Source organism: Pseudophryne corroboree, chromosome 1 (genome assembly GCF_028390025.1).
Source record: "Pseudophryne corroboree isolate aPseCor3 chromosome 1, aPseCor3.hap2, whole genome shotgun sequence".
Taxonomy (NCBI): Eukaryota; Metazoa; Chordata; class Amphibia; order Anura; family Myobatrachidae; genus Pseudophryne; species Pseudophryne corroboree.
In genome coordinates, this window is record NC_086444.1 from 695,742,226 (window position 1) to 695,756,435 (window position 14,210).

General features: G+C 45.5%; 1 long non-coding RNA gene across 1 annotated transcript in view; it reads left to right on the forward strand.

Annotated features, from left to right (window-relative positions):
• Window positions 1-6,783: 6,783 nt before the first annotated feature.
• The window catches only part of LOC134907503 (uncharacterized), a 47,997-nt gene continuing 40,570 nt past the window's right edge, over window positions 6,784-14,210 (forward strand). The window contains exon 1 of the long non-coding RNA XR_010175774.1: window positions 6,784-6,809. This is a non-coding gene — a long non-coding RNA (uncharacterized LOC134907503). The remainder of the gene's footprint in view (window positions 6,810-14,210) is intronic.

The window sequence follows — 14,210 nt, forward strand, 5'->3', positions numbered from 1 at the left end:
ACATTGATAAATAAATTATTAATACAAAAAAAACAAACCACTTTATTTAACTGGACCAATTATGTTCCTTTTTAGCCAAAGATATTTTAGCCAAGCTGTTATGGGCCTGGGGACTCTTTACCGGGTTTTTAAAAATGATTGATAACTCTTCTGTGACAAAAGGAAATAAATTAATAGAAAAAATCAAAACAAAGCATCATGAATTAGGCCTCTCATGTAGTCTGGCACCTTCTTTACAATACATTAACCTCTTACATAATGTTATTTAAAGAAGCTTCATATTTTAGTATAAATCGTGACCAAATTATTATATTATTTCTAGAGATAAGCGGGTTCGGTTCTCAGAGAACCAAAACCCCCCGAATTTCACGATTCAAGCCGGGAACCGAGTCTGGCTCGTGACTTCCTGCCAGACTCGGATCCCAGAACGAGGCAAAATGTCATCATCCCGCTGTCGGATTATTGCGTGTTTTAGATTCCATATAAAGAGCCACTCGTCACTGCCATATTCACTCCGGACTTGGAGAGTGAGGGAGACAGAACTCTGCCTCTCTCTGTGGGTGGTGGCATCGGGTGGGGTCAGTGTGTACTCTCTAGGGGTGCTGTCCTGTCACTGTGCTGTCCTGTGCAGTTAGGGGTGCTGTCCTGTCACTGTGCTGTCCTGTGCTGTTAGGGGTGCTGCAGCTGTACATGAGTGTTGCTGTCCTGGCTGTCACTGTGCTGTACAGGGGCACTATCCTGTATGCTGTGAAAATACAGGGGTGCTGGTTCTGTCCTTTATTCTGTGAAAATATAGGGGTGCTGGTTTTGTCCTGTATGCTGTAAAAAATACAGGGGTGTTGTAAAGGTACACTGGCCCTGTCTTGTATGCTGTAAAAATTCAGGGGTGCTGTGAAAATAAATGTACACTGGCCCTGTCTTGTATGCTATAAAATTACAGGGGTGTTGTTTAAATACAAGGGTGCTGGCACCTTCCTGTATGCAGCAGCAGCTTCAGCACTAGTACTAGGAACTGGAAGTGGTTCCTGATCTTCCACTATATTTTCCTCCACATTTTTGTTCTCCATTTCACAGGACAGCACCCCTTTATTATTACAGCACACAGAACAGTGCCTCTTTATTTTAACAACAGCACCCCTGTATTCTTACAGGATACAGTGCCAGTGTACTTTTGTTTTAACAACAGCACCCCTGTATTTTTACAGCATACAGGACCAATGTACTTTTATTTTAACAACAGCACCCCTGTATTTTTACAGCATACAGGACCAGTGTACTTTTATTTTAACAACACCCTTGAATTTTTGCAGCATACAGGGCCAGTGTACTTTTATTTTAACAACGGCATCCCTGTATTCTTACGTCATACAGGGCCAGTGTATTTTTATTTTAACAACAGCACCCCTGTATTCTTACAGCATACAGGGCCAGTGTACTTTTATTTGACAACAGCACCCATGTATTTTTACAGCATACAGGACCAGTGTGCTTTTATTTTAACAACACCCTTGAATTTTTACAGCATACAGGGCCAGTGTACTATTATTTTAACAACAGCACCCCTGAATTTTTAAAACATACAGGGCCAGTGTACTTTTATTTTAACAACAGCACCCCCCTATTTTTACAGCAAACAGGACCAGTGTGCTTTAATTTTAACAACAGCACCTTTGATTGTTACAGCATACAGGGCCAGTGTAACTTTTACTTTAACAACAGCATACATGAATTTTTACAGCATACAGGGCCAGTGTACTTTTATTTGAAAAACAATACCCCTGTATTTTTACCGCATACAGGACCAGTGTAGTTTTATTTTAACAACAGCACCCCTGAATTTTTACAGCATACAGGGCCAGTGTACTTTTATTTTAACAACAGCACCCCTGAATTTTTACAGCATACAAGACAGGGCCAGCACCCCTGTATTTTCACAGCATAAAGGGGGACAGTGCCTCAGCCTCCTGTACAACACAGTGACAGCCAGGACAGCGACACCCATGGGCAGCTGCAGCACCCATAACAGCACACGAAACACCAATGACAGCCAGGACAGCACCCATAACAGCACAGGGACACCACAGTGACAGGAACAGCACCCCTACAGGGCACACACTGACCCCACCTGACTCCACCACCCACAATGAAACAGAGGTCTGTCTCCCTCACTCTCCAAGTCCGGAGTGAAAATGGTGGTGACGAGCGGCTCTTTATATGGAATCCAAATCCCACGAGATTCCAACAGCAGGATGATTACATTTTGCCTAGGTCTGGTTTCTGAGTCTGGCGGGAAGTCCAGAGTCAGACTCGGATTCAGGCTCGGAGTGTGAAGTTCGGGGGGGTTTGGTTCTGAGAACCAAACCGCTCATCTAAAATACACAAACATAGCAAAACACACACACGCACACACACATACTGTATACATATCACACCACACACATTGCATACACATACATACATTACATAGAACACCACACAAATAAACACATTGCACACACACACACACACACACACACACACACACACACACACACACACACACACACACACACAGTAAACATACCACACACACATACATAGTGCAAAACATATACATATAAACATAGTATACCACACAAACACACATAGCTCACCACAAACATTGCACACACATACATAGTACACCACACACACACACACACACACACACACACACACACACACACATATTGTTCACACAGCTCTCTAGTCCGTGACATTCTGTTAGAGAGCTCTGCTGGGAAAAGTTCTCTGCTGTGGTCACGATCGCGATTGCAATCATTGTTTATTTTGAGACGGAGACATAGCTGTCTCTGGAAAAAATAATTTGGTCCATCATGGGGGGTTTCTGAGTACTCAGTAATCCCCCCTGCATGCGCCACTGGGACAGTATTTGCAAAGTGTAGGTGAAGTCATTAGTGGGAGCCACCAATCTAGATGACATTTCCCTCTTTAAAATATTAGTCTCGTAATATTTAACGTTTTTCTTGTAGAACCTCTCTTAGTTTTTAGTCTTGTGGGAATGACGCTTTTTCCCATTTAGCGAAATGGCTAATTTTACTATGTGTATGCCCCATGCTATGATTGAACTTTTTATGTTGCTGGGGGAAAAAAATCTTTTCACTGCTTGTGTCAGTCATTTTAAGCCTTGAGTAACTTTTACATTTAATTGGCTTAGAAGGACTCATATTTGCCCACTGTTTTCTATATCCACTTCTGTTCCCAAAGTAAATTGCATATATTTCCAAGTCTATGCAATGGCAAAACATGCAAATTAGCTCATGACCGTACATTTTTGTGCATAGGAAATACAATCTTAATACAGTGGCGTAACTAGAAATTTTTCTCCCCCAAGCCAAAACATTCTCTGGCGTCCTGCCCCCCCCCCCCCCCCCCCCCACCCATAATTGCCACTAGAAAAGCAATGAATCTGCGCGCGCCGTAGGAACGTGCGCCACAAAAAAGGGGCTTGGCCTTGCTGAAATGGGTGTGGTTTTGCGGAAAGGGGTGTGGCATTGCAGGAAAAAAAATAATCCTGATTTATGCCTTTTACATTATTTGTCATTTTTCCTCCTTATCGTAATGCCCAGTATACATTATGCCACATACTGCAATACATCTCTGTAATAAGTTGTGAAAAGTACTTGAATTTTTTTGGTCAATTACTGGTACTTTATTTTAGAAGAAGGAAACATACAAAATTTGGTGTTTAATTAAAAGTTTTCTTCAAGCGTGACTATACACATGGCTGTTCATGGTCTTTGAATCCTGCATTACAAATAGGAAGCACATATACAAAACTGACTGTACAAGTAAGCAGGTAAGTCTCTTCAGAAAGGATCTCAACTGCTTGTACTGAAGTATTAATAGGTAAATTATCAACTACTACTTTCATTGGATTTGAGTGATCTGGATTTTTATAGCATAGTAGTGATTACATTGCATAGTTAAAACTTTACAAAGCTGTTATAACTTATAAGTGCGGTGTGGGCCCCCTTGACCCCCGGAGGCCCGTGTGCACTGCACACACTGCACCCATTATAAATACGCCAGTGGTCAGCGGCTTCAATTATAAGGAAGGCATCCTACGAGGAGGGCTGGCTTCTCTCTGCTATGCGCCTCCCTCCGGAGCCACCGCAGCCGCCCATATCAACATGCATAATGGTGAAACGCGGCCGGCGGTGATCAAGTAATAGGCAGCATTGAGGACGCAAGTTGGACGCAGCCTCTGCATACAGACGCGCGGCTGCGTCCATCTGAATGCGGGCCTATTTGATATTACACCTCAGAATATTGCTCCTTACTCACGTTACGACACACAGTACTGCCCCATATTGACATTATGCTTGTAGTACCCCTTATACACAATGCGATTTTGTTAGTTATTCTTATTATTCATCATTTTATGTTCATAGTGCATTATGCATGCAGAGGAGGATATGCTATCTTAACTATTTCCAGACATATAGGGGGTCATTCCGAGTTGATCGCTCTCTAGCAGTTTTTAGCTCCCCCCACGGGGGAGTGTATTTTCGCTTTACAGGAGTGCGAACGCCTGTGTAGCAGAGCACCTGCAAACACATTTTGTGCAAAACAAGACCAGCCCTGTAGTTACTTATCCTGTCCGAAAATTTCTGCGACGAGTGACACGGTAATGATGTCAGATACCATCCCAGCTAACGCCCGGCCACGCCTGCGTTTTTCTAAACACACCAGAAAACGGTCAGTTGACACCCATAAACGCCCTCTTCCTGTCAATTTCCTTGCGTTCGGCTCTGCGATTGGAATCGTCGCTAGAACCAGTGCAAACCCATAAAAGACTTCGTACCCGTACGATGCGTGCGCGCATTGCGATGCATACGCATGCACAGATTAGCCATATTTTTCAGTGATCGCTACGCAGCAAACAATGGCAGCTAGCGATCAACTCGGAATGACCCCCATAGGGCGCTATTCAATTCTTTTCACCCCCTTCCACGCTTGTTCTGTTTCTGCTGATTGGTGTGGTATTATCATTTCAGTTCACTAGCGAGGCGTCCAACCCTTTATGCAGCTAAACCTGATTACCATGGGCGCGATATATGCAAAATGGGGATCACTTTAGAAAGGAGATTGGGCGTGATATATCATTTGAATACCACCCATAGTCTGCTTCTGCCACTCACCTGCTGCATGGACCCTCCACTCAGGAGTTAAAGTGGGCTGGAATGGGGCAGAACTGCATTCCCTCCTTGCCTGGGCATGGGAGTTCTGTACAGGTAGTGCTGCCTCCTCTATGTGAGCTACGGTTACCGTATTAATAGATGGTGCGGGATACAGCTGCAAGGTGATTGACTACGGCGGGAGGTTTTTTGTGGGCGTGGTGGCCAAAATGGGGGCATATCACGAGTGTTTTCGGGGCAGCTGCTTGGCGTCAGCGTAGCCGCACTAATGAAAAAAATGGCGGCGGACCGCCTGCCAATGCAGCCAGACTGCGAAGACAGGGGTGACCTTAAATAAATGCGCGGATGCATCATGAGGCAGCGCCACACATGCTGAGTGGCCTTGCCCTGTGCTGGGCGGCCCCCAGTATGTGAAGAGATGGACGCAGATCTTGCTGCAGATGCAACGATCTGCATCCACCTCTGCATAACCCCCTATGTGCAGTGTAATGACAATAAGATTGTGCTACTGTATGGAGTCATTTGAATTGGGGGTACTATTGTGTGGACATGCCCCTTCCTTGCAATACTACACCCCTTTTCTGCGCAGCACGACTTCAGCGTGTACTGTTCCTTTACACAGTACGGGGGTTAGGGCACAAATTTGTAATTTGCAGAGGAGCGCCCAACACCCTTCCATCGGCCCTTTTTCCGCCTAAAGGGAGCAGGGACGTGCAATCAGGGGAGGCAGTGCCTCCCCTGTCATTAATGATTCCAATAATAGAAAGAAAATACTTATGACACATATTCTGTGTCATAAATAACTTCTTCATATTAATCTACTAATTTTAACACATTAAAGTAGTTTGGGAGGACCTCCCATTAACAAGGGGGGGCGGGTCTAAGCACTGTGCTGTAAAAGTCTATTAAAAAAAAACAGGGAAAAGCTGTACTTATAGAAGTGCCTTGTTGACAGGGACGGGCTTTCAGCCCACAGCAAAACACGTCCCTGTCAGCGAGGCAGCTGTGATTGGACAGGCGGATCCAGTGCTGGATCCGCTGTTCAATCACCCATACACGGCAGAAGCGGCGGCAGGACCCGGCGTATGACATTACTCACCTGGCTGTAGTGGTGGGAGCCTGACAGAAGCAACGGTGTCCCCAGAGGCAGCGGAAAGACCAAATGGGGAGTGCAAGTGGCGTCCGGTGCTCTTCCCTCTTCTTTCTCCTCTGCACTCCCAGCCAGTAGCAGCGGTGTCCCCAGAGGCAGCGGAAAGACCAGATGTGGAGTGCAAATGGCGGCCGGCACTCTTCCCTCTCCTTCTTCCTCTGCACTCCCAGCCAGCAGCAGCGGTGTCCCCAGAGGCAGCGGGAATACCAGACGTGGAGTGCAAGTGGCGGCCGGCATCCTTCTCTCTCCTTCCTACTCCGCACTCCCAGCCAGCAGCAATAGTGTCCGTGGAGACGGTGGGAAGATCAGACATGGAGTGCAATTAACGCAGATCTCCTGGAACCAGCGGCTCTTCCCTCTCCTTAGTGTTCCTCCTCCTCCGTCCTCCCAGCCAGCAGCAGTGGCAGCATCAACACCAGAGCCTGCACTCTCCCGGACAGGGGGCCCTGCACAGGGAACATCTGCCCTGGACCACCCAGGTGAGAGAGGGAGGTAGCTGGGCAGGGTGGGAAGCAAGGAAATTACCTTAACAGGAAGGTATAGTGGGCACTTGATATGTTTTTCTGCACCAACAGCTGCTTATAGAAATGGGGAGAGTCACTCCCCGATGTTAAAGCAGATAGCAATAGAAGTAGCAGCACCTATACTAGTATATTTTACCTTGATTCAGTGATTATACAGACTATGCATACATGTAAAAGGATTATAGCAATTTATTACATATATAAAAACATGTTCACAACATGCATCAAATATAAAAACATTTTCACCTAAATTTGCTTGAAGAAATGACTTATTTAGGACAATTAGTCAGTTAGGTAGTGTCTGTTACTATGTATACCCCTATAGCTTTAACTCCAAACTCCTATGCTATTATTCCTCAGATATTGTATATGATACAATAAAGTGGCATATTTACCAATCGCAGCTAGAGGATAGATTTTACAGCGAGTAATGGGCCCAACACACTTGACGACTGGCCGCCGAGCTGCCTGGACAACCCGGCTCCATAGCCCTGCATGCTAATATGGATGATATTTTCCATTTTGGCTTGCAGGTATGAACAAGCCGGCACCAACAATGAACAAGCTCGGGGTCGCGCATTGTTCATCGCTGGTGCATACACACTGAAAGATATGAACGATATCTCGTTCATTAATGAACAAGATCATTCATATCTTTCAGTGGTATCGGCAAGTGTGTAGGGCCCTTAAGTTCTGTATTCAGGTGTGGGTCCACAGAGAATACGGCATGGATATTCAGAGTTCCGATTTGACAAAGCTGTAATTAGGGCACAGTGAAACGCGTCAGTTCTACCCAACCCATCATACTAAAAGGACATCGCATACAAGTGTGTCTGAACCAACCCCAGTATCTACACACCTACTTGGTTTACCTTATGTTCCAAAAACAACAAGCGTAACTGTTACCCATATATCCACGCCACATCCTCTGAGGACACAGTGGAATACAAAACTATACTCTAGATGCGATTGGTAAATATGCCACTTTGTTGGATCATATACAATATCTGAGGAATAATACCATAGGAGTTTGGACTTAAAGCTATAGGGGTATACATGGAAATGGACACCACCTAACTGACAAATTGACATACAGTACATAAGCCATTTCTTAAACCAAATTTTGGAGAAAATGTTTTTATATTTGGCATATGTTGTGAATATGTTTTTATATATGTAATAGATTGTTATAATCCTTTTATATGTCAATCCAAACACTGGATCAAGGTAAAATATACTAGAATAAGTGCCATCAATTCTTATGCTGGGTGAAGTGACAGGGCAGCTCACCCCAGATCCTCTACAGCCACCTGGGTGAAATGGGTTGCAGGCAGGTGCAATATTACATTACTATGTATATCTGAACTTCTATGTATATATATATATATATATATATATATATATATCGTACTGCAGTGCATACAGTTCTATTATACATTATTGTTGTTATTGTTGTTCATGTGTAAGATGCCAGGGTATTGTTCAGTGTGGGACAGGGGGAACCAGAGCATACATAAAGCAGGGACATACTGTACTAGGTAGACAAATGCAGACATGAGAGGAGATAGAAAGATCATTATGCAGTACTTCATAAAATGATGATGATTTTTCCTATCAGGAGAAGAAACAGACGTCTACAAGGCCTTTGTTGCTGGAAAAATAAATGAAACAATCTTTTCTCACCTGTGCTCAGGTTGCTTGGTAAAAATTTTTTTTTCTTTGCACTGTAGCAGTTACGTAATGAAGCTTTATTTCCATGCATGGTATCACGAGTGTCTCCAGATAAATAATATGACTGAAAGTAGCCAATGGCCGAGCTCTTCTCCAGTCAGACCAGCTTTTAAAATAGGTCACATCAGCACTTAGAATAATGTTCTGGTTTAATCCCCATACAGGATCTTGCATACACTTCTCTGTAGTCACTGTCATAGCACAGTACAGTACAGCACAGCCATTATTAATTCATTTATGTTATACCTAAGAAGGGTTAGACTGGCCCACAGGGGTACAGGGTAAACTCCGGGTGGACCCCACTACCTGAGGGCTCACTCCAAACCTCTAGGGCTCAGACTGTGCACTTGAATTATACATTATACATATGTTTCATTATACTGAACAGGACTATATATTCAGTTTTCTACAGTGCATTACTGTCTGGCACATTATCATACATGGATTATATTTATCAAGGGGCCCAGACTGGTTAGCCAAGTTTCTGTGTAGGCTGACCACACCCCTAAGCATGGGCCCCTACTATTACTGCATTTTTCCAGTGGGCCTAGTACTACACTGCCAACTAGGGAAAAAGCATGGCAAATTCATTGTTCAGATAAATGAGCATAGTGGTACAGGATAACAAAAAAATTGCATTTGTTCAAAATTTTGAAACATGCCCTAACTGTGTGGAGTTTGTATATTCTCCCTGTGCCTATGTGAGTTTCCTCCGGTTTCCTCCCACAATCCAAAAATATACTGGTAGGTTAATTGGTTCCTGAAATTAACAATCATACCCAGTGCCGGCCCTAACCAATATGATGCCCTAGGCAAGATTTTGGCTGGTGCCCCCTAGCACCACCGCTGGTTCTGCCTCTGACCTTGCACCTCTTTCCCAGCACCATCACCCCTCACCCATAGCAGTCCTTGTACCACCTATATTTTAAATAGGAACAGTTCGCACATTTGACGCACAGCCCAAAAAGGGGCATCTTCTTGCTTGGAAGGGGCATGGCCACACAATAGAAACCCCAATTCCAATTACGCCACACAGTACTGCAACTTTATTCACATTTTATCTTGCGATAGTGTCCATAATTCATATTACATCCCACAGTAGTATCACTTTACCTTATAAAAGTTACTCCTCACAGTAGAGCCCCTTATTCACATTACATCACACTGAATTGCTCCTTATTCACATTACACCACACCTTATTGCTCTTTATTCACATTAGACGACACAGTAGTGCCCTTTCTATATGCAACGCCACATAGTAGAGCACCTTATACACATAATGCCACACATTAGTAATGCATTTATACACAATTCCACACAGTAATGCCCTTACACATATGAGACACATTATTGTCCTTAAACATAATGCACCTTACACATTATGACAACCTTTATTAATGCCCTTTTACACATAATGTCCCTTACACATATGCCGCACATTATTAATGCCCTTATACACATAATGACACACATTGTGCCCCCTACACATTTGCTGCACATTATTAGTGCCCCTATACACATAATGACACACATACAGTAGTACCCTTTTACACATATGCCGCACATTATTAATGCCCTTATACACATAATGACACACATAGTGGCCCTTATACACATATGTTGCACATTATTAATGCATTTTTACATGGCACACATAATGCTCCTTACACATATTCCGAACACTACTGCACAACCAACCCACACACATGCACACAGCACTCACACTTCCACTAACACTGTGACCTCTGCCTCTGCTTGGATACAGATGTGTCCTCACAAATCTTGCATCAATGCTAACGTCGGGCACTTTTTTTTTTTTAATGAAAATGCATTTTATTTGCATTGCTATGTGGCTAGGATGCACAAGCAGCTTCTGCTGATTAAACTGATGTGCAGCATGCCTATATACTGTGTGAGACTGTGGCTGTATCTGCATATGAAATGCTACATACAGAATGTAGGCATGCTGCATATCATTTTAATCAGCAGAAGCTGCTGATGCCCCTAGGCATACCAAATGCCCTAGGCAATTGCCTAGTTTGCCTATGCCAATGGCCGGCTCTGATCATACCTCCCAACATCGGTGATTCTTGGAGCGGGACAAAAGGGATGGATTGTTAGGGGAAAGGAGTGGAACTTCATGGCAACCTCCTTTGCCATCATAGTTGGGGCATGCCCAGAACTCTCCGAGATGCTGGGGTGCCTTCAGGCATACAGTATAACAGTGTGTGCTCTCCCCACTCCCATCGCAGGACACTGAGGTCCGTGGATGGGACAGTCCTAGAAAAAAGGGACTCTACTGCTGAATGCGGGACAGCTGGGAGGTATGGAGAATGAACCCTAGTGTGGATTTGCGTATACATGTGATAGGGCTTTAGGGCCTGATTATTTATGCAATGCCGATATTTGTAGAGTTGAGTGATTATCGGCTGACTGTGTCTGCGCCATGGCCTCACTGCGCACGTGCCAAGGTACCTATGCGATGTCACTCGCTCTAAGGATTCAACTGACTGCGTCTGCGCAATGGCCTCACTGCGCACGTGGCAAGGTACCCCTGTAATGTCACTCACTGTATGGATTCATTTGTAAAGTGAGTGACAGGAATAAAGCATTGGGTGAGGGACTGGGGAACAATCCCTTGTGCAGAGAACATGCTGCCAGCATCTAACGTACTGCAGCCATTCTGCGTGACCATAGAGTTGATTATCGGGGCATCTGTGTGTGTTCCATGCCCAGATCTGCTGAAACCACACACATTTTGGGTGAAGCCATGCCTCCTTTTACTTTCAAAAATTGGGTCAGTAAGGACCATTGGGAACACATTTATGCAAACCAGTTTTAGATGGGATTGGGTACAAAATGGAATGGTCCAGGCCCCGGAACTCCAGACCAGCTCCCAGCAGCAAGCTCTGCCTCTCTGGAGCTTGTAGTGTGCATACCCAGCCATTCCTGTCCGGAGGATGTCCCCTCTGAAGGGTGCCTGTGACAGCTGTCACTGGGGAGACAGGGAGAAATTACAGCCTCTCTGTGTGGCATCCGGGAAACTGTCCTCAAAACTCACTCCCAAAGGGTTAATATATGCTGCCTGTGGCTGAGGCGGGATGGGACGTTATGTCTCCTACCAGGGCTCTTGTGATTGGACAGTGGCTTTGGAGTGAATGAGGGAGTGGCCAATGAAGTGACGGGTGTGCAGCACGGGAGAACTAGTGTCTGACGTCAGCAAGGAGACCAGTGGCGTGAAGAGCATGTGCTCGGCTGGGCTGTGTGAGCGCCTGGCATGACAACGCTACACTACCGGCAGCTGTGGCTGGCGGTAGCCCTGTGTGTGTTCCATGCCCAGATCTGCCGAAACCACACACATTTTGGATAAAGCCATGCTTCCTTTCACTTACAAAAATTGGGTCAGTAAGGACCATTTTGGGTGAGGCCATGCTTCCTTCCACTTACAAAAATTAGGTCAGTAAGGAGTTCTCCCTATATCTTGTGTCAGTAAATTTATTTGGTGATAATTCCCAGTCACAATACAAAATTTTTAGAGCATGGTCAGGTCAAGCATGTAGCCAAGGGCCGTACCTAGGTGTGGGCAGATGGTGCTTTGCACACAGTGCATTTGCACTGTGGGTACGCCATCCGCATCCACCCTGATTGGCCACTATCTCTGTCTCCCTGTCCTGTGTGCTGCAGCTCTGCCCTGCTCCTCTACCCTCCTCCTTTACTGGTGCAGCAAGACAGTGTCCCTGCACCATACAGGAGGCTGGAGACACGCCTCCTCCAGGCAGGGAGCCACGCAGGGGATGCCGGGAGGATGGAGTGGCGGCAGCTCAAGCAGTAGCTCTGATTCCATAGTGTACCGCAGCTACAGCCATCACCAGCATAGGGACATCCCCCCACCGCCACCATGACTGCCTGCACTCCAGCCATCATCACATAGGTAATGCTGTGTGTGTGTCTCTCCCACTCTCTCCTCTCTACCCCTCTCACCCCTCTCTCTGTCTCCATCCCACCACTGTCTCTACCTGCCACCTTTCTTTCTCTGTCTCCCTCCCTCTCTCTCTCTCTCGTGACTCTACCTGGCAAAATGTGTAAAAGGGGACTCTGCCTGCCATAATGAGCAAAAGGGGACTCTATCTGCCTACTGTGTAAAAGGGGACTCTATCTGCCTACTGTGTAAAAGGGGACTCTACCTGCCATACTGTGTAAAAGGGGACTTTACCTGCCATAATGTGTAAAAGGGAGCTCTGCCTGCTGTAATGTGTGAAAGGGAGCTCTGCTTGCCATAATGTGTGAAAAGGACTCTGCCTGCCGTAATGTGTAAAAGGGGACTGTGCCTGCTGTAATGTGTAAAACGGGACTCCACCTGCCGTAATGTGTAAAAGGGAGCTCTGCCTGACGTAATGTGTGAAAGGGAGCTCTGCTTGAAATAATGTGTAAAAGGGGCTCTGCAAGCCATAATGTGTAAAAGGGAGCTCTGCCTGCTGTAATGTGTAAAATGGAGCTCTGCCTGCTGTAATGTGTAAAAGGGAGCTCTGCCTGCCATAATGTGTAAAAGGGAGATCTGCCTGCCGTAATGTGTAAAAGGGGGCTCTGCCTGCCGTAATGTGTAAAAGGGGACTCTACTTGCCATAATGTGTAAGAGGGGACTCTACCTGGCATAATGTGTGATAGGTGGCTCTACCTGGAGCAATGTGTAAAATGGGGTTCTACCTGGCATAATGTGTAAAAGGGGACTCTACCTGCCTTAATGTGTAAAATGGGGCTCTACATGGTGTAATGTGTGATAGGGGCACTACCTGGAGTAATGTGTAAAATGGGGCACTACATGGCGTAATGTGTAAAAGGGGACTCTATCTGCCGTAATGTGTATAATGGGGCACTACCTGGCATAATGTGTGATAGGTGGCTCTACCTGGAGTAATGTGTTAAATGGGGTTCTACCTGGCATAATGTGTAAAATGGGACTCTACCTGCCATAATGTGTAAAATGGGGCTCTACATGGTGTAATGTGTGATAGGGGCACTACCTGAAGAAATGTGTAAAATGGGGCACTACATGGAGTAATGTGTAATAGGGGACTCTATCTGCCGTAATGTGTATAATGGGGGCACTACCTGGCATAATGGGTGACAGGGGCTCTACCTGGTGTAATGTGTGATAGGGGCTCTACCTGGCATAATGTGTAAAACGGGCTCTACCTGGTGTAATGTGTGTAAGTGGTGCAATTGTGTGGCGTAATTTGAATATTGGAAACTACTATGCAGCATAATAAGAACTGGTATTATTTTGTGGCCCCATGAAGCCAAACGATAATCAAAACCCCCAAAACTTCAAATAATGGTCGTTACAATGAAACGTAGTTATGTGACTGGCAGTCAGGAGACCTCAGGTCACAACACCTCCCCCTACATCCTGCCCCCTGAAAAACATGACAGTCGGCATGCTGATAAGCTGGGACTATTCCCACTCGCGGGTGTCCACGACACCCACAGAGTGGGAATAGCACATATGGCAATCGCAGGTTGCCACCGAGCCAGCAAAGGGCTTGTGCCCCCCCCGCTGGCATTCTGCTGCCAGGATACCTGTGGCGGTATACTGACCACCGGTCTCCTGACTGCCGGTCACGTAT